This window comes from Leptonychotes weddellii, chromosome 5 (assembly GCF_054177405.1).
Source record: "Leptonychotes weddellii isolate Sample4059 chromosome 5, ASM5417740v2, whole genome shotgun sequence".
Taxonomy (NCBI): domain Eukaryota; kingdom Metazoa; phylum Chordata; class Mammalia; order Carnivora; family Phocidae; genus Leptonychotes; species Leptonychotes weddellii.
The window spans coordinates 157,402,650-157,422,480 of NC_138373.1; the positions used below are offsets into that span (position 1 = coordinate 157,402,650).

General features: G+C 49.1%; 1 protein-coding gene across 6 annotated transcripts in view; it reads left to right on the forward strand.

Annotated features, from left to right (window-relative positions):
* TBC1D22A (TBC1 domain family member 22A) overlaps positions 1-19,831 on the forward strand; it is a 266,974-nt gene that overhangs the window by 117,621 nt on the left and 129,522 nt on the right. The gene's annotated exons all lie outside the window — the stretch shown is intronic.

The window sequence follows — 19,831 nt, forward strand, 5'->3', positions numbered from 1 at the left end:
GATATTTGTTTGTTTTTATGAGATTGTGTCTTTAGCCGCTTCAGCTTCTCATCATGGTTGTGATCCGAGGGAGGAGGTTTGGCTGGGACAGATTACTCTCTGAGGATGAGAACATGCTCGTTCAGTGCGTTTTATTGCAACCTCTCACACTTTGTTTGCGTTGCTGATTTCATAGGAGGGCTTTCATTGCTAAGCAACTAATGAGGACCACCACGGCTCCGTCTCTAATCGGCTCTCATGTAGGGGAGAAGCCTGCTCCGAGAGCGCTTGCCTTTCTGCTGCTTCTCCCGCCTTGACAGATAATGAAAATGTTCTTAATGATCCTAGCACAGTAGGGCCTGTCAGTAGACTTCGGGGTTGTTAATTGAAAGAAGAAGTTCAGCTGAGATGTGATTAGAGAATTGATATTCCATGTTAAATAGACCATTTAATTAATGTGGTAAGTAAGTTTGTCTCAACTACTTTACCACCAACTCATGCCGTAAGACCCAAGCCATCCTTAACTGGGTTTGCCTGAATCGTCAGCGAGACGGACTGTGGTGGTCATTGTCTAGAAGAGAGAAGAACCAGAGGAGCTAGGATTTGTGCTCTGTCCTGCCTTCCTGTGACACCCCCCTGCACACACGTGTGCACACGCACCAGGACGCGCACGTGCATCGAGTGGATGTACGGGGTGGTTTGGGGACATTTGTATGAAACGCACCATTTATTTCTGGCAGTTGGCTGTGTCTTTAAGTGGACATGTTTTACCTTTTGGTCCTGGCTTTCAGGTATGATTGGTGGGTGTGAGTTCTTTCACCTCTTGCCATCCGCACTTGGGAGTGTTCGTGTGTCGGTCCTAGTCCACCTCTCCTTACTTTAGAAAGCCTCAGGTCTGTTGAAGTGTCCTGGAGCCCGACCCGCCAGCCTCCTGTGCAGTAGTGTCATTCACGAAGACCTTCATGGGCGGGCGCCGGGGTGCTGGTCTTGGGCAGAGCACCAGCGTGTGGAGACCGCGTCAGTTCAAGTCAGCCTGTGTTGAGAGGGCATCTCCTGGTCCTCGGCAGGGTGGTAGGGACACAGGCGAGCAAAGCGAGTATGGTTCCTGCCCCGTTGAGCTTGTGGTTACAGCAGGAAGACAGGTTTTAAACCAGTAATGAAGAAGTTTAATGAAAACAGACATTCGTGTTATCTTGAGGTGCATGGGGTGCAGGAAAGCAAACCCAGGCCTAGGGCTCAGACGACTCTGTGGCGCTCCAGCTGTGCCTTGTGGGATGAGCAGGAGCGTCGTGTGGAGGGAGCGTGGGAGTGCAGTGGACGGGCTGGAAGACCTGCTGTGATGCTGGGCCTGGTGACGAGGGAGGACGGTCCCCATAGGATGAGTCCCCGCGGCAGCTCTGGGACAAGTCCGCTGGGCGCGGGGAAGCCCGGGCGCTGTGCAGAAGCTCACGGGCAGGGGGAACGCGTGCCGCCAGCCACTAGGCTGAAGGTGTTCTGGTTGGCTGGGTTTTTAAGCGGGTAAACCTTAGATGCTTTGCTTGTTGAAGATCTTGCAGATACAGTTTTTTCTTTCAGAGGGTGAAACCTGGTCATAGGATTGTGTGGTTTGGATCCCTGAGTGTCCTGCAGGACTTTGGGGTCTGCATTCTGTTCCCACATGACCGTTCAGACGCTCGCGGTGCCAAATGGCACAGGGGTCAGCCCGCGTGCGCCCTCCCTCCCAAAAGATGCCCATGACTCTGTCCTCAGGGCACGCGTGTGTCGTTTTGGTTTTCCTTCTTCTAAGCTGAACTCTGGGAAATAGTCCCCATTAATTGAGGGGAGAAGAAGCCCCTCCTGGTGTGAGATCCCTCCAGGCGCCCTCAGGCTGCGGTGGGCAGAGCTGCCGGGCCTGATCGGGAGCCGGGCTTTGTCCGTGGAGGGTTTGTTGCGGGTCCGCGGCTCCAGGCCTGCCGTGCTCCTGCTGGTTCACGAGGGAGGAGGGGAATCCGGCATCAGCTCCAAAGACTGTGATGTCCCAGGCAGGGGCAGCCACTTCTAAGCAGCAGGGGTCCTGACTTTGCAGGTCCTGCCACATAGCGGCCTTTTAATGCCATGTTTTGTGACTTGAAAAAGACAGAGATGGGAAGTGAACAGTGGCTGACGTATCTGGGGTTGACAAACAGGGTCTGATTCGGAGGACTTTGGCTCATCAAGTAGATTGACTGCTTCCTTTGCAGAGGGTTGGTTCATCTTCATGGGGAGGCTGGCCAGGATGATGAGTGGTGGAAGCAACTGGCAGGGCATGAAGAAATGGTCAGAGAACACGGGGAAGCCGGGAACAAGGGGAGAACAGGAGTAGCCTGGAAATGGAGCAGCATGGAGCTGGTCCAGTGGCCCTGACGGTCTCCCAGGGCTGTTAACACAGCGCTGGGACGGGTCAGAGTCGTGTGCCACTGGCTCAGGTCTCCTCGCGGAGCACCTCACACCGCTGGGGAAAGGCCGTTTGGTCCCACTTTCAAAGGTCACAGCGTCCCCCGATGCAGGTTTAGCACACGCACGTCTATGCTAACAGGCACACGCGTGTGTGCACACACAGCGCATGCCAGCCACCACTTGCCTACGTAAACGTGGCACAGATCCTTGACTGCCCTCTGAATGGGCCCGCAGTCTTGGGTGGGCTCTGGAGGCTGTCATCCTCAGGAGGGGTGGGGGAGGAGCTCAGGAGACTTCCTGTGATCTCAGAGGTAGGGTGGCAGTGTGCAGAGCCCGTCCAGGCGTGGAGGCTGGTAAGTACAGTCATTTAGGGCGCACTGAAGCCTGGGGAGTCCCCATGAGTGGAGTTCTATAACGGGAGTAGATAACATGCTCAGAAAATTCCACCGTGGAAGAGTGCCCGATGCCGGGAAGGTTTGGGAATTTATGGGGCTGAAGCCTTAGGGATAAGAAGCTTTAGGTGCATAGACGCTAGGTTTGCCGATGTGTGAATGTGCCCGTTCTCGATCTGAGCCACGCCTTGGTGCCTGATCATGCAGAGTGCATCCTTGACCCAGAGGCCAGGCAGAGTGTGCAGGACTGCCTAGCCAGCACACCTGGTAGATATGTCACCTTCCTCTCGAAACAGGTATGTGACAGGTGCTTGAATTTTACCTTTTGGAAGTTAGAGGAAGCAGCAACGTAGCTGCTACTTCGGACTTAGTTCAGGCCCCTGAGGAAGGCAGGTCTAGAACAAGGTTGAGAGAGGACCCACGCTGTCCCAGCAAAAACAAGGACCGTGTGCACAGAGAGACATCGTGGGCTGATGGCAGCAGGCCCAGAGGCAGGTGAAGGCAGGGCCCGGCACTGGAGAGAAAGCCTGGCCCGCGAGGTGGTGAAGGGGTTGACGTAGAGGGGAAGGAGGCTGATGGGAGCGGAGGGTGAGGAGAAGGAGAAGTCTGGCATGTTCCTAGGGTCCAAGGTGGATGTGGTGCTATTGTCCTGGACAGGCAGCTGGTTTAGGAGGTGAGATGACCATTCTGGGTTCGGACACGTTGATCTGGAGCTCGGGGGGAGGTTTGCACTGGGGGCTGCGATGAGAATTGTAGCCCTGGGGGTGGCAGCTGAGAGGCGTGGGTCTGAATGTGCTTATCCAGAGTCCTGCGGTCACCAATGTGTTAGGGGTCTACGGGGACCTGACAGTGGAGGTTTATGGCTCTCTCCTACGTTGGCGTCTGGATGTCAGCAGTCCAGGCCTGTGCTGCTGCTGGGGGTGAGTCATCAGGGGCCCCGTGGTAACGTTCAGCGCTGGAGCCTGGCCGCCGGGGTTCAGACCCAGGCTCTGCCCCTTACCAGCCGTGCATGGCCTTTGTCAACGTGGGAATCGGAGGGCATGGCACCATTGCCTTGGTTGCCGTGAGGCCCGCGGGAGTTACTGTGTGAAGAGCTTCGAGCCCGTGTGTGAGCGGCTGCTGGGTGCGTCTTCTGCACGTTCAAGGTCCGTCCAGGTAGCAGGTGTTGGCACTTCAGTCCTTCTTGTGGTCAGATGACCTCTGGTTACATGGATACAGCACGTTCTAGTCATCCACATATCCCCTGATGGACGTTTGGGTTCTGTCTACTTTTTGGTTATTATGAATGCTGCAGCAGTGACCCCGTGTGCGAGGTGTAGCACGCACGTGCTTTCATCTCTGGGCGTCTGTGGACCCAGCGGTCACATGACAGCTGCCGTTGGACATTCCCGCCGCAGCGTGGGAGGGTTCCCGTGGGCCCACATCCTTGCCAACACTTGCTACCGCTTTGTATTTTTCAAATGAGGTGGAAGTTACAGGTGTCCCTTCTGACCTCTGGGTCCCATGACTCGGTTTCGCCCCGTCCCTGCGTCGCCGTGTTGTTTCCCTTCTCTCCTCTCAGCCCCGTTGATTTCAGCTCCTTGAAGCAGGACGACGTCTCACGTGTGAGTGTGCTTGGCACAGACTGGAAGCTCAGCGGGCCCGTACTGAGCCAGATCCCTGCGGGGTTTTTGTGTGTGTCGTGCAGTTAGAAAACATGCTTTTCAGTGTGTGAGTAGAAGTACCTGCTCAGTATAGCGAAGCTGGGAAGCTGAGGCAGTGTGGCGGGGAGCCAGAGTCCTTGACTTTGACAGCCCTACCATTGACAAGGGGAGCCTGGGTTTATGTCTCTTGGCAGCCATGCAGGGAGGGCTGGGGAAGGAGCTCCCCTCTCTCCATCCCTGCACTCATGCTTCCCACCCAAGGGGTGGCTGCTTGGCTGGGGGGAGTCTCGCATCTGCCCGGGCCCCATTTCTGTGCCTCGGGGTGGAGTCACGGTGTTACCTGTTCCAGTGCCTTCCCGTGGTGAGCCCTCCTCTGGCCTCCTGCTGCCCACGGCCAGGCCTCCAAGTGCCTGGGCCTCTTCTCTGGGCTGTTGGCTGGGAAGCCAACTTGGCCCTGGTTTCTTCCTTCCTAGGCTCAGGTCCGCAGGTGGGTCCCAGCATCTAGATCTGCACGGGAGTAGGGAGGGCTCATCTAGCCTTGAGCCTGAGCTGCGTTTTTCCACCTGTCCTCTGTGTCAGGCCCCTGTCGGTTGCTCATTACTAATCACTCTGGTTCCTGTCCTGTGTGTGTCCCGGCAGGCAGGTGCAGGATGGGGCCAGGCCCACGTCAGCCCTCCAGGGTACCAGCTGTTTGGGTATAGTTCCTCTGTCTTTTCTTTGTGCGTTGTAATTACTAGTCGAGGGCATATTGTGTATAAAATTCTGTTTTGTGCTCTTTTCCCATTTAACCTTATAACAAGCTTTCACCTGTATCATTAAGAAATCTTTGTAAAGATCATTTCTACCTCCTGCACATAATATTCCATTGAGATAATATAGCATATTTCATGAAACCCTTCTACTGTTGTTGGATTTTTTTTTTGAGGCTTTTTCCCTCCAGGCATGTTGTAATTTTAAAGTAAAGACTGTATTTTTCTTTTCTTTTCTTTTTTTTTAATTTATTTATTTGAGAGAGAGAGAATGAGAGACAGAGAGCATGAGAGGGAGGAGGGTCAAAGGGAGAAGCAGATTCCCCGCCGAGTAGGGAGCCCGATGCGGGACTCGATCCCGGGACTCCAGGATCATGACCTGAGCCGAAGGCAGTCGCTTAACCAACTGAGCCACCCAGGCGCCGCAAGACTGTATTTTTCAAGTGGCAACTGTCATATTCCTTTTAACAGTGTTAAATTTGATTTAGAATTAAGAACCATTACCTCACCTTGCATTGCACAATTTAAGCAGAGAATTATATTTTAGTTTTAAATATTTTCAGCAGGGTGAAAAACAGAGCAGCATCCCCCAGCCCCTATCATCTGTGCTATTAAATTTAGAAACATTTCTGGTGGGGCACTTTGGACGGACACCTCAGGCTGACTGTGTGTGGGTTGGGCCTGTGGGAAGAATGGTTGGGATGGCAAGGGGTGTTTGTCCATTGGTTCTCATTATCAGCCTGTGTTAAGCTCCAATCAACTTGATTCTGTGTGTCATTTTCTCTTAAAGGAAATTACTTTTGACAGCAAATATGGAAAGGAACTGGAATAAACAGTGTACTCACTTAAGAAAATTACGAATATGTATTTTTATGTTCCTGTATGTAAGTCAGAATCTCAAAAGTACAGGTTGTTTTTCAGTATGTTAGTTTTGCCCAGAGAAGACGGTCAGCACACATTTGCACTTGGCACAGACTGGGGTTTGTGGGGCTGTAATTAATGCCCGATTGACGCAGGAAGTCAGCCCCCACAACCAGTCGGGCCGCGTGGGGGAAATCATGCGGGGGATTTGCGATTCACCGACGGTGAGCGGGTGTGGTCATTCTTTCGCCTGTCTCCACTCTTGGAGTATAAATTGGGCTCTGGTCACAGTGGGGAAAGAAGAGCTGCTGCCAGTGATGAATTCGTTTCAGAAATTGTCGCCCTCACTTCCCTTGTTTGCACTGAAGTCTTGTCTCATTGCGCTTTGTTTTCTCCATGGGTCACATGAACCAGAGCGGCTGCTGGGTGCGTCTTCTGCATGGCTTCCGTGTGTGTTCGTCATGGCTTCGTTGTTCCCAGAGAGCGTGAGAACAGGGAGTTTCCTGTGGATGTTCTAGTTCCTGTGGGGACCGAGGGGGGCAGAGGGCCCTGGGAATCGGGGCGTCAGAGCCAGAGCCGGGAGGGCTGCTGGTTTTGCAGCCCCAGCAGTGACAGTGAGGTGCCACGTCCTTGCAGGGCCTGTGACTCATACGGAGTCATATTTTCTATTTACAAACATGTTGATAATCCAAGTAATGGCCTTCTTGTTAAAAGTTAGAAAACTCCGTGACAGTATGGGTCCACGGCCCAGAAGCTGTGTCACTTGCATGTTTTGTTAATTTCCTCTGGCCTTCGTGTCAGTGTACTTTTTTTTACATGGTAGCAATTATGTTATGCAAGCACATTTTAATATTGCTTTTTTAAAATATCTAAGCATTTTCTGAAGTCCTAAAACATTTTTTGAAATGTCTTTTTAATAAGTAGTGACATGCGACTTTCAATGATGGGTGAGAAACTGGACAGAAGGTCAGCAAGCAACTAGAAAGAAGACTAGCGACTGAACGGCAGCTGAGCTAACTCATCTCCGGAGCACTGCACCCAGCAGCAGCGGGACACACACCCTTCCCAAGTGCATGTGGAACAGTCTCCAGACCACGTGCCAGGCCATAAAGTGAGCCTCGGTACATTTGAAAGGATGGGAGTCATACAAAGAGTGCTCTCTGACCTCAAGGACATTTAGTTAGGTATCAGTTATAGCAGGAAATGTGAAGAAATTGGCAAATGTGTAGAGATAAGCAGTGAGTCAGAGAAGAAATCATAAGGAAGATTAAGAAGTAACTTTGAGATGAATGGAAAAGAAAACACAGCATACCAAAACTTAGGGGATACATCTATGTCGGACTCCAAGAGAATCTGTGGTCTTCAATGACTGTGTAGAAAGAACATCAAATCATTAACTTAACTCTTCGGTTTTTAGAAACCACAAAAGGAAGAGTATACTGAAGCCAAAACAAACAGCAGGAGGGAAATAAAGACTATAATAGAAATAAATGAAATAGAGAATAGAAAAACAATAGGGAAAACCAACAGAACCAAAGCCGGTTCTTCAGAAATATCAACAAAGTAGACAAACCGTAGCCTAGATTAACCTGGAAGAAGAGAAGACTCACATCACTAAAATCATGAGTGGGTTTAGAAATAAACAGCATTAAGGGAACACTATGAACAGCTCTCTAAATCAGGTAATGTAGATGTAATGGGGATATTCCTAGAAAGACACAGATTACCCACACTGACTATGATGGTAATTTTGTACGAACTTGACGAGGCAGTGGTGCCCCTTGTTTGGTTAAACACCAGCATGGACACTGCTGTGATGGTATACTTTAGGGGTGATTAACGTTTAAATCAGTGGTCTTTGACTAAAGCAAATTATCTTGCTTGATGTGGGTTGGCCTCATTCAGTCGAAGGGCTAAGAGCAAAGACTGAAATTTCCTGAAGAAGAAGAAATTCTTCTTAAGGCACAGAATGTGTCTGAATTTCTAGCCCACTGGTCTGTTCTGCAAATGTCAGACTTGCCAGTCCCCGTAATTATGTGAGCCTATTCCTTAAAATAAGTCTGTTTCTCTCTCTGTCTCAATGTGTGTGTGACCATGTTTATTGGTATTAGTATATAAGAGCAATATATATGAGGCTGAATTACTAATTTAAAAAAACTACAAAGAGAAGTCTAAGACCAGATGACTTCAGTGGTGAATTCCACCAAATATTTAATAAAGAATTAATACCACCCTTTCACAAACTTCCAAAAATAGAAGAGAAGGAACACTTTTCAGTTCATCCCATAAGGCTCATATTTTCCTGTTATCAGAATGAGACAAAGACATCACAAGGAAAGAAAACCACAGACCAATATCCCTTATAGAGATGGATGTAACAATCCTCAATAAAACATTGACAAACAGAATGTACCAATATAGTAAAAGGATTATGCATCATGACAAATGGGATTTATCCCAGGAATGCAAGGTTGGTCCAACATATAAAAATCAATCAGTGCAATACACCTGTTAACAGAGTAAGGGACAAAACCCACATAATGACCTCAACTGAGACAGAAAAAGCATTTGACAAAATTTTGCACCTTTTCATGATAAAAACACTCACCAAATTAGGAATAGAAGAATTTCCTGGTAAAGAGCATCCATGAAAAACCCACAATTAACACCATAGTCATTGGGAAAGACTGAAAGCTCTCCCCTTAAGATCAGGGGCAGGACAAGGGTATCTGCATTCTCTACTCTTCAACATTGTACTGGTTCTAGTCAGTGCAGTTAAGCAAGAGGCATCCAGAATGGAAATGAAGAGGTAAAAGTTGTCTCTCTTTGCAGATGAAAGATCTTGTATATAGGAAATCCAAAGGAACCCACTAAAAAACTATGAAAGCTGCTAAATGAGTTCAGGAAGATTATAGGATACAAGATCGAGATATAAAAAGCAGTTATAGGGGCACCTGGGTGGCTCAGTTGGTTAAGCGTCTGACTCTTGGTTTCGGCTCAGGTCATGATCTCAGGGTCCCGAGTTTGAGCCCGCTTTGGGCTCTGCGCTCAGTGCAGAGTCTGCTTCTCCCTCTCCCTGTGCTCCTCTCCCCTGCTCATGCCCCCCCAGTAAATAAAATCTTGAAAAAATCAGTTATATGCCTGTACACTTGCAACGTGAAATCCAAAAATGAAAATATGAAAACAATTTCATTTACATTAACATCAAATTGAATAAAATTAGGTGTTAATTTAGCGAAAAGGTATAAGATTTATATTTTGAAAACTGTAGAACATTGTTGAAAGATACTAAAGATTTCAGTAAATGGGCAAACATCCCACGTTCGTGGATTGGAACACTTTATAGTGTTAAGATGGTGGCCCTCCCCAAATTGATGTAAAGATTCATTGCAACCCTGTCAAAGCCATAGTGACTTTTGAGCATAGAATGACAAGTTTATCTTTAAATTCATATGGAAATTTAAGGGACCCAGAATAGTCAAAACAATCTTGAACAAGGACCAAGTTGTAGGACTCAAACTTCCTGATATCAGAACTTACTACAAAACTACAACAATCAAGCAAATGTCATCCTGGCATATGGATAGACATGTAGGTTAATGGAAAAGAATTGAGAGTCTAGAAATAAATCTTCATGTTTATGGTCAGTTGATTTTTGACAAGGATGTCAAGACAATTAAATTGGGAAAATGGTGTTTTTGAACAAATGGTGCTGGGACAACTAAGTCTCAACTTGCAAAAAAAAAAGAAAAAAGAACATCCCTGGGTCTCTCCATACACAAAAATAAAATGAATCATAGACCTCAGTGGAAGAGCTAACGCTATGAGAAGACATAGGAGTAGATCTTCACGACCTTGGGCTAGGCCATGTCTTCTTAGGTATGACACCAAAAGTGAAGGTGACAAAAGAGGAATGTAGGTAGTTTGGATGGATAACATCAAAATTAAAACTTTTGTGCTGTAAGCAATAGTCTCAAAGGAAGTGAAAAGACATCTTCAGAATGGGAGAAAATGTTAGCAAATCGTATATCTGATAAGAGACTTAAATCCATAATAACATAAGGAGCTCTTCTAACTCAGTAAGAAGACAAGCTAATTAAAACATGAGCAAAGTGTTTGGACAGAAATTTTTCCAGAGAAGATGTATAAATGGCCAGTAAGCACATGAAGAAACCACAGCGAGGTTCACCATTTCATACCCACCACGGTAGCTAGAATCAAAAAGGGGAACAGTAGCAAATGTTAGCAAGGGTGCGGAGGAATTCGAAGTCTCTTGTGTTTTTGAGGGGAACGTGAGACTGGTGTGGCCACTCCGGCAGACAATCTGGCATTTCTTGAGAGTTGGACACAGTTACTGTGTGAGCATTCGTGGGAGCATCGTTCATTAAAGCCAACCCAGATGTTCATCAGCTGATGCACACGGTAGTGAAGGGTGGTACACCCAGACGGTGTGACGTCACGGAGCAAGAGAAGAGAGTGAGGCGCTGACGCGCTGTATCACATGGGTGGGCCTGAGGACCGCACACGACGTGAGCCGTGCCAGACAGCGTCCACACGGTGCCGGATTCCACTGAGACGAAGTATCTGCAGCAGGCAAATGTGTAGAGACAGAACGTAGATTAGCGGTCTCTTGTGTCTTAGGGACAGAATGGGGGTCATGGGCATTGACTTTTAATGGGCACATGGTGGAAAACGTCCTAAAATTAGATGTGCTGGTGGTTGCACAATTTAGCGAATAGACTATAAACCACTTTAAGTGGTTGTGTTATGTGGCATGTGAGTTGATTCTCTAGTAAAGCTCTTTAAAAAGAAAGTAGAGGCCATCTTAGTCCAGCAGGGCGTCAACGACAAAATAGCAGAGTGGGTAGCTTCTACCAACAGAAACTTACCTCTCAGAGTGGTGGAGGCTTCTCCCCTGCTTGTGAGCCGACATCCTCTCTCCTCGCCGTGTGCCCACGTGGTGAAGGAGCAAGGGAGCTTTGTGGGGCCCTTGTAAAACACTGACCCCACTCATGGGGGCTCCTTCCTAAGGACCTCTCCAAGGCCCCAGCCCCTAACGCCATTATCTCTGGGGGTCAGGATTCAGTGTGTGGATTTTAGGGGGATGGAGACATTCAGACCATCGAGGGCCCTCATTCCAGTGACAGGAGATAGCATAGCCTGGCGGTTTTCTGTTGATGAACATCTGTGTGGTTTCTGCTTTTTCACTGTTACAGTATCTGTAAATAAATTCTTGATCGCATTTTGGATTATTTCCTTGTCATGCATTCTTAGAAGAGGTGTTTCTGCATCATGCTTGTGAGTATTTCTAACTCTTGATGACATTTGTGGGGTATTTACCGGGAAGATGCTTGAGGGCCTACACCTGCCAGCCACGTAAGAGATTGCCATCTCACTCTGGCTTTGGTGTGTTCTAGACATTAATTACGAATGGGTCCTTGGTATGCTGGCTGGAGACAGGACCAGTGTCTGTGTCTGTGTGCTTACCCATGCACTGCATTCGTTGGTAGATACTTTAGTATTTACGTGTGAGCCTGTTCGACACAGGCTAGAGCTCAAAGATGTTAAGTGACTTGGTGAATTAATTGGAGACCCAGGAGTAATTAATACACTCCGCAGTATTGACATTTGAGTTTTCAGCCTGCAAGAATCTTATTCAGCTGGCCTAATTAGGAACTCAGGAAAGACCAGGGTGTGTGTGTGCGTGCATGTGCGCGTGCATGCAGGTGTGTGTAGTTAAACAGCAATGGGGTGGGAAGCCGGGGGCTGCAGTGCTCAAGCTTGTATGTGCCCATGTTGCAGAAGCACAGTGTTTGACCAACAGCCTCTTCCAGGTGACTTCATTCTCAAGAAGGTTTGCTCCTGGGTCCGTGAAGCATGCGCGTGCCCACAGGTCCTCTCTCCGGAGGGACAGCTGGCCCCACACGCTGCACACGGACCCTGTTTCCTGGGCCTGGGTCAGGAATCCCCGTGAGCATTAAAGCCTTGCAGGGCAGCGTAGGCTCACAGAAGGCTCTGCCACTTAACATTTGAAGAACCTCATCCTTCCTCCCATAGACGGTAGCTCTCCTTGCCTTTTTATATTCTGCTCTGTTGGAGTCGGAGACTCACAGAATAGTTCTTAGGTGACATGCATCAATGACTGTCCTCTTTGCCTTCCAGTGTCCTGACGTGTTTCCAAGGTGATCATGAAAGTCCCAAGGCCACTTTCAGACCAAGTTATTACCAGTTTCGTACCAGTTTCCCAAGTCATTCACACACAGGTTCTTGCACACAGGTCCTTCCAGTACTGTGTGTCACATGAGCCGTTGGCGAGGTGTGACGGCTTCTCAGGCTGGGGCACTGGCCTGGGTCCCGTGCAGCTGCGGATGGCGGACAGTGCTGGTGACACCGCCCTGCACGGTGTGCCCGCGGGGGGCCGGCCGTGGAGGGGACACTCTGTGCGTGCGACAGACCAGCTCATGGGCGGGTATGGTCACCGGTGCCCTGACGCAGCTCGATTTGGAGGTGCGCTTTCCCTCTTCGTGGCTCTGGCATGTCCTACGTTTTTATTTTACCCATAGAAATTTCACTGGGAGTTTTTTTTAATTGATGGCATTCAGTTACGAGATCCTTACGATATTTTCAGTGATCTGTTGTTTTCTCTGTATTTCCAATTCTGTGCTGCAACTTGGGGGAAAAAATCCCTGCTTACAGATTGATTAATTGTGAAGGAATACTTTATTCTGGTCTTCGGAGGTTTCATTTTCTGATCACATACACAACCGTGTGTGAGCTTGGAGGCGCGTGTGCTCTGCCAGCCAGAGTGAGGCTTGATTCACGGAGAGAAGTGCGCCATAGCGAGTTCACTGCATCGGATGACAGCGCACTCGGAGCCATCACCCAGGCCGTCCCTGAGGACCCACGTCACCACGGGGCCCGGGAGGCTCTGCGCGGGGACGGGGCTGCCCGAGGCCAGCCATCGGGTGCCCCGCGTCCCCACGGCCACCACCCCGCACTCGTGCTTTCCAGCAGCGTGCTCCTGTTGGAGCAGAGCGGGAGGTGGGCCGGTGCGGACTGCAGTGTGGCGTCGTGTTCTGACCGCCCGTTTCTCCGCACCGATGATCCTGAGTGGTGCTGGCCCTCAGGCTCAGGGGTCCATGGCACGGATGCTTGTGCGAGGAGTGGCCGGCTCCGCTCGCTCTCCCTCAGTGTGTGGGTGGGTGGTGGGAGCGAGGGGGACGGCATGCTGAGATGGGGTGTATATCTGCTCCACGACCATTCCTTTGAGGGCGGGCAGTCTCACTTTCCAAGCTATGTGGCTGTGGTTTTACTGTAATTTTATTTTCCCCTTTGTGTTCGGTGTTGTTTTGAGAGGGAACACTGGGAGATGGGTGGCTTGGCAGCTGCCATTGTCCTTTGTTACTTGCATTTCCTCCCTTCTGACTGATGTTCTGTGGAAGGCCCGCCAACCACCTGTTCCTGCCTTGGAGCTGTTAGCATCCAGCGCCAGGCCTAGCATGTGCCGCTCTTTCCAGGACCAGTTTCTAAAGAAACTAGAGTCAGGCATGATTATAGTCATGGTGTCCCTCTGAGTGGCGAACAGAGGTGCAGGGGAGGAGAGTTATTTCCTGGATGTCAGGTGGGCGTGCCCGCCAGGGGGCACGGGAGGCTCAGGCTGGGGATGGCGTGCCCAGGACGGCACAGCAGGTGTGTCCTGTCCTGCTGGGCGGGGTCCACTGGGCACTGTGTGCCTTCCCCTCTGGGCGTCCTGCACGGCCTCCCTGGCTGGGAGCGCTCAGGAGTTAGGAGTCCTCCAGAAATAACTCCGATATGCAAGCAGTGTGAGCACCTCCCTGCCTTGGCCCCCTATCCCCCAGCCCCCCACCCCCGGGCTCGGGGCGGCTTTTAGGTCCCCCTTTGATGACCTCCATCACCAAGCAAGGTCTGCGGACAGGCAGAGACAAGCAGAGCGTGAGACAGGCTTGAGGTAATTATGGATCTTTCTGTTGGATTTGGACAAGGGCTGTCAGGTAGCCGCTCAGGCTCTGTGATGGATCCCTGAATAAAGAACAAAATGTGAGGAGGGGCCTTGCTCACAGAGCTCTCGCGTGTGTGGACACACCAGGACTGTGGAGCAGAAAGTCAGTCCTGGCACTTACTGACCTGACCCTAGAATGTCTAACCTGCTCTGCTCCTCAGTAATTAGGCTCGACTGAGGGACTGTTCAGAGTTTTGTCAATGGGGCGCCTGGGTGGCTCAGTCCGTTAAGCGTCTGCCTTCGGCTCAGGTCATGATCCCAGGGTCCTGAGATAGAGCCCCGCATTGGGCTCCCTGCTCAGTGGGGAGCCTGCTTCTCCCTCTGCCTGCTGCTTCCCCTGCTGTGCTCTCTTTGCTCGCGCTCTCTGTCTCTCTCAAATGAATAAATAAAAAATCTTAAAAAAATAAAGTTTTGTCAAATTCTGTTAAGAGTGTTATCATTCTCAGGATTCATATTTACACCTCACAAACATAACCTTGGGTTTTTTGGGGGAGAGGGGCAAAGTAGGGTTCTCTGGTGGACCCATGATCGGGCCTGAGGCTACAGACATGTTCTTTAGTTTTGAAGAAGGCTATTAACCTTCTGTAGACCCTCAGGGTCCAATTCAGTACTTTCGTTTTTGAGTTTACTGTTTGAACATTTCAAACTTTGTAAGATTTGATATTTGATGACTTTTATTCTGTTCTTCAAAGCTCAGGGAGAAAATCTACTTACTTTTGAAAAATAGAGTAAAATCCATTCTTGTCTTGCAGCTACTATATTGTCCATTGGACCTTTTTATAAATCGAAGATACAGTGTCAGATCTTAATGATCTTAATTTTTTTTCTGTATCTTAAAATACTTTGCTGGTTTTTCATCCTAGAAATTGTGTTATCATTACTCATTGATTATCCTTAACTCTGGTAAAACTAAGACTCAAATAGGAAGAGGGTGGAAGAATAAGAGATGGAGTCATCCAGAAGAATCATGTCGTAGTGAAATAAACCATCCCTTTTATGTGATCCTTCACGTTTCTTATTGTGTTTCCCAGACAATTGCATTGTCTTTCAACAACGTGTGAAAGAAGTCTGGAGGCATTTTTGTAGTCTTTTTTTTTTTTTTTAAGATTATATTTATTTATTTGAGAGAGAGAGCTCGCACAAGCAGGGGGCAGCAGGCAGAGGGAGAAGCAGACTCCCCGTGGAGCAGGGAGCCCGATGTGGGGCTCAGTCCCAGGACCCTGGGATCATGACCTGAGCGGAAGGCAGACAGACGCTTAACCGACTGCGGGTGCCCCTGCAGTCTTTTGTTTTTTAAGCTTTTATTTTTTTTTTTAATTTTTTAAAAATATTTTATTTATTTATTTGACAGAGAGAGACACAGCGAGAGAGGGAACACAAGCAAGGGGAGTGGGAGAGGGAGAAGCAGGCTTCCCGCGGAGCAGGGAGCCCGATGCGGGGCTTGATCCCAGGACCCTGGGATCATGACCTGAGCCGAAGGCAGACGCTTAACGACTGAGCCACCCAGGCGCCCCCATTTGGCATTTTTTATATTCCACCCATAATGACGAAGAGGAGAATGGCAGAGGAAGACCCTTGCCCACTGTTGGGTGCATTGGAAGTTGGGTGCAGAGAGGTGGAGAGCAGCCGTCTAGACGTCCTGTCGACGTTCAGTGGACAGCATCTCAGGTGCAAATGTCAGTGAGTGAACCGTGGGATTCTCAGGACGTGAAGGAAAGCTGCTTTCTCGTCCAGTTCATCATTCAACAGGAAGGACCTCATCACATAATATTTTGTGGCAATTATGAGGACTGTCTTCTCTTGCCAAAAAGATCTGTATTCTTTTATTTTCCATGACTGACGTTTGTGGGTCAAACTTGGATACAGGTGACAAATGCTGAAAGCAGGTGTGTGCTCAAGAGGTGACTGGAAGATGTGAAGAGGAAGTTGTATAAATGGAGAAAAGCACTGGCTCATCATTCTAACTGGTGTCCATAAATCAAAAAGTGAAAATTCTTTGTGTTTCCATAGCAGAGAAGATCACTATCTTCTCTTCAACAAAATTGTAGCCCACAACAGATTCAAAAGTATTGAATTTTGGGAGCGCCTGGGTGGCTCAGTCGGTTGGGTGACTGACTCTTGGTTTTGGCTCAAGTCGTGATCTTGGCATCACGGGATCAAGTCCAGTGTCGGGCTCCGAGCTTGGTGCAGAGTCTGCTTGGGACTTTCTCCCTCTCCCTCTCTTCCTCCCCCTGCTCTCTCTCTCTCCAATAAATAAATACATCTTTTAAAAAAAAGTATTGAATTTTGAAAACAATAAGGCGAACTACAAGTAATAATCAACCGAAACCTTTTGGAGATGAATTTGAAATCTAGGAATTTGATTGAATTTGAACAAAGCAAGTGCAAGAACCAGAAGTCATGACAAGTGAGGATGTAACAGAGAAGAATTTGAAACCTGGAACCATGATTGCATTTTGACAGTGTTGGTAGAGCGAGAACCACAGTCCTAACAAGCAACACACTACAGGAGTCCATAAGTTATCACCAGTGTTTACAATACGGGTGTGATCCGGCCTCAGTCATGACACTGTGAGCAATGATTTGTTTGCAAGGGCTGTTGTCTATTTCGAGCCTTTTGTATCTTCAAAACTAGGAAAATATGGGGGAAAAGTCAACTATGTTTGAAATCATGTTAAAATTTCTAACAAAGTTGTCTTTTACCTTCCCTCTTTTCTTAATTCTGTAAATTATTTGTAAAATGGCTTAAAAATACATAAAAATAAAGTGTGTATGGGATTCAGATGACAAATGATGGTCATTTTCCCTGATACGCTGTGGGTTCTTGCAGTGTCTAGTCCGTAGTCTGCAGGTGGTCCCCTGGGGTGTCTGAGAGCCTTCTGGAAATGTGGGTGTGGAGTCACTGCAGGTCAGTGTCAAATGGACCCGGGGGGGCACGCCTGCACTGCCTCTCACGTGGCCTGGCTCCGGAAGGCTGTGATGACCCCTGGTTCTTGTGTCTCAGTGAATGGCAGAGAGGGCTTGTGTCACCTTTCTGAACTCGGGGCAGCGCTGGGGACCCCAGCGGCTTTGGAGCGCCTGGGTGGGTGTTGTTGGCCGTCGGGGGGCAGAGCCGGGCTTTGCAGATGCGCCCCTTGCTCTGTGGGGTTGGGGCCTGTGTGTGCTCTGCAGGTGGCCAGCTGATAATTCAAATTTAAAAATTGGTGTTGTGGTAAGTTAACTTGCAAAACCTGGACCTGGATGGTCGGCCTTTATCCTTCTTCTTCCCACTCCCTGCAAGAAAAACGAGGCCTTGGGATTGTTTCGGCAGGAATGCCTACTCTTGGTGTGTCGGGCACTGTGCCCAATGTTCTATGTGTATTCGGTCTGAAAAGGATGCCATATTCCAGCCGGGAGAACCAGGCTCATTCACTGGAGAGACCTGGTCAAGGTCATGGGGCCTTGCAGCAGGTTGGACTCCAGGCCTGGGAGAATGAGTAGTGCCAGGGTTCTTTTGTGCTTTCCTTTTTCACTGGGGAAGGCAGGCTGCTCTGTATGCTGTCCGCGTTAACTATCAGCAATAGAGCCGTCTCTGTTTTGTTTTAACTTTGTTCTGAGGTGTTTTTCTCCTCATTCTTTATGAAGACGTCTTATGGACTTCTGAGGGCCCTATGCATCCCCGTCACAATTGGTTTCCTCGGGGAGTTTCAGGGACTCTCTCGTGGGTAATTAGAAGTGGTCACTCCGCTCACACTCTTGCAGCTGCTTAGCTGTGCTGTTAATGTGCGTCTGCGTTTTTGCTTCAATAATAAGAATTGAATAGTGTTCAAGAAGGATTCAAACCGCATTAATATTTAAGAGCCTTTTTGGATCCAGAAAGCGCCCAGGGAAACCCTTCTGGGTATAATGTATACAGCACATGTCAATTAGGAAGAAGGATGGGGCGCGCTCAGCTCCCCGTCCGCAGAGGCTTCCTGTGAGCTGGTCTCCGGGAGGCGCTGCTCCTCCCGCGCTCGGCCGCCAGACTCCCAGAGGCGTCCGCCCTGACAAGTCACGCTTCCTCTTCCTTTGTGGTTCTAAATAGATCTGTGTCCCGAGCAGAAAGGAAAATCAATTTAATTACTTATGAAACTTTCCTTAAGGGCGATTGAATTATGAGGAAGAAATGAAGTATCTGTCATTGCTAAGTTTATTTCAGGGCTGAACACAAGAGAAATTCATTTTGTTACGAAGACTAGGTGTCCATTGGTTGGTGAAAATAGACACAGGGTGCACACAGAGGCACGCTCATCCAGAACCGTGGGCTGGAGAGGCTTTGTGCCTCTGGGAGCATGGGGTAGGCAAGCACGAGTTCTAACGCCTGCAGGAAGATGGGGTTGAACACAAGCCAGAGGACTTCTGGAAGCAGGTGTCAGAGCAGAGGAATTATGAAGGAGGAGAGAGCTAATTGCAGTTAATGTAATTACGAGGAGAGAGATGTACTCTGGGGGGAGCTGCCTGCCTCACTTCTGGCGAGGGCTGGCCTCCCGGCCTCCCCGCCTCCCCTATCCTTGTGTGACTGATGAGCCTTGTGGCCTGCTCATCGGAGCTGGTGGTGGTGGGCGTCCTGCCATCGGCCCCATAGCCGTGAGCCGGGGGCAGAAGCTGCTTTGTGATTTTTCTCTACATGACACAACTTTGCAGTGTATCTCCTTGAGCAGAAATCGGCTCAGAGAACAAAGTTGTCTTATAGCTGAGGCCTGAAGTGGTCGTGTGTCACGGATGGCAGAGTGAAACAGTGGTGTGGGCCACTGCATGGCAGGACCGGGGTAGGACTGTGATTGAAAAGGGGACAGGAAATCAGCTCTCCCTGTCCCTTGCTGGGATAGTCTGTCTGATCAAGCGATTGATTGATCAGTCTGCCCCCCTCCTTACCTACCTGAGCACCTGCCTCTCTTTTAAGGTAGATAATTCAATGGCTTTTAGTGAATTCACAGAGTTGTGTGACCATGACCACCAGTTCCAACACATTTCCACCTCTTAGAAAAAACCCTTGTGCCCATCTGTGCTCACTCCCCAGCCCTCCTCCCCGCACCCCCTGGCAATTCCTAGTCTACTTTCTGTCTCTGTGGATTTGCCTCTTCTGGACCTTTCATACAATATCTGGATTCGTGTGGTATGTGGCCTTTTGTGATGGACTTCTTCCACTCAGCATAATGTCCTTGTGATTCTTCCACGTTGTAGCGTGCGTGTCCGGATGCCATTGCTTTCAAGGCTGAGGATCTCATTCTATGGTTGGACCACATTTTGTCCATTCATCGGCTGATGGACATTTGGATTGTGTTCACGTTTTGGCTGTTGTGAGTGATGCCGCCGTGAGTGTGGGTGGACACGTGTGTTCGTTTCTCTTGGGCGTACACCTCGGAGCGCAGGTGCTGGGTCACGTGGAGGCCCAGTGTTTACCTGTTGGAGGAGCTGCGGGACTGGTTTCCACAGGGGCTGTAGCATCTCATGCTCCCCCCCAGCAGCGTGGGAGGGCTCTGGTCTCCCGCATCCTCACCCACACGTGGTAGCCGCTGTCTTTCTGTTACCGCCGTGCTCGTGGGCACGCAGCCATAGCCCGTGGCTTTGGTTTGTATTTCCCTGATGACTGGTGCTGCCAGGCACCTTTTCATGTGCTATTTGATGCTGATTGGATTCACTTAAAAATCTTTTAAAATTTGAATTCCTTCGCTAGTATTAAAGTCTACATGCTCCATGTTTTATTTGTGTTTAATAAACCTTTTCATTCAGTGCTTTTTAACCTTACAACTT